The sequence below is a fragment of the Micropterus dolomieu genome, unplaced genomic scaffold, assembly GCF_021292245.1.
Source record: "Micropterus dolomieu isolate WLL.071019.BEF.003 ecotype Adirondacks unplaced genomic scaffold, ASM2129224v1 contig_9519, whole genome shotgun sequence".
NCBI classification, from domain to species: Eukaryota; Metazoa; Chordata; class Actinopteri; order Centrarchiformes; family Centrarchidae; genus Micropterus; species Micropterus dolomieu.
The window spans coordinates 904-1818 of NW_025738505.1; the positions used below are offsets into that span (position 1 = coordinate 904).

Genomic DNA, 915 nt, shown 5'->3' on the forward strand with positions numbered 1-915 from the left:
TATGTTGGTCTGTTGGTTTGCCCTCCAGTTCGTTGCCGCGCATGTCACGTGACTGAAAACTATGAATTGCTTTATTTTATTTTTAATGTTACCATATCTTAATATAGGCCTAGACGTAATTATATGTTGTGTGTGTAGCACGAAGGAACTACAAATTTCGTTTGGTTATGCAGCCTTGTGCTGTTTAACGACTAATAAACAGCCTTGTACCCTGGAAAGAGAGGTAGTGTGGCTGAGTGGTCTAAGGCGCTGGATTTAGGCTCCAGTCTCTATGGAGGCGTGGGTTCAAATCCCACCCCTGCCAACTTTACCTCCAGGCACAAGGAATTTCTGCTCACAATTATAAAAACTTTTTGACTGAACACTGAAAATTCCAGTTGTGGTCAAACAAGGCTCTTTATTTAGAAGCACTTCTTGTCAAAGCAGAGAAGTCTGAAACTGCTGCCGGTATGAATTGGCGCTCAACCAGTACAAGCAAATGACCCCTTTGGAAAGAGGGGTCTGAAACTGCTGCCGGTATGAATTGGCGCTCAACCAGTACAAGCAAATGACCCCTTTGGAAAGAGAGGTCCAGGCGCCACGGTGGGTGCGGTGATCGCTCAGAGGAGAGGAAAGAGAGCCAGAGACTTGAGTTGTATAAATTAATCATTCTTAATCATTTTATTAACGATCCTTACTTATTTTTAATCTTTTAACCTAGATGTGCCTTGTCTTTACTTGTAAGTGCTGAACTGTAGTCATGAATACAGAAATTAGCTCACTGTGGTTAGATCCTTGAGTGGGAGTATTGACCGCAGACGCTGTAACTATGCACGCCTTGTTCAACTGTCATCTACTGTAGATTATGACTGCAGGAGAGGCTGCGGGTGTCCAAAATTTGCTGACGCTGTGACAGTGCATGCTTCGTTCTACTGT

General features: G+C 43.6%; 1 non-coding gene across 1 annotated transcript; it reads left to right on the forward strand.

The window, feature by feature from the left end:
- Window positions 1-222: 222 nt before the first annotated feature.
- trnal-uag lies at window positions 223-304 on the forward strand. Its single transcript has one exon. It is a non-coding gene; the product is annotated as a tRNA-Leu (tRNA).
- Window positions 305-915: the final 611 nt, after the last annotated feature.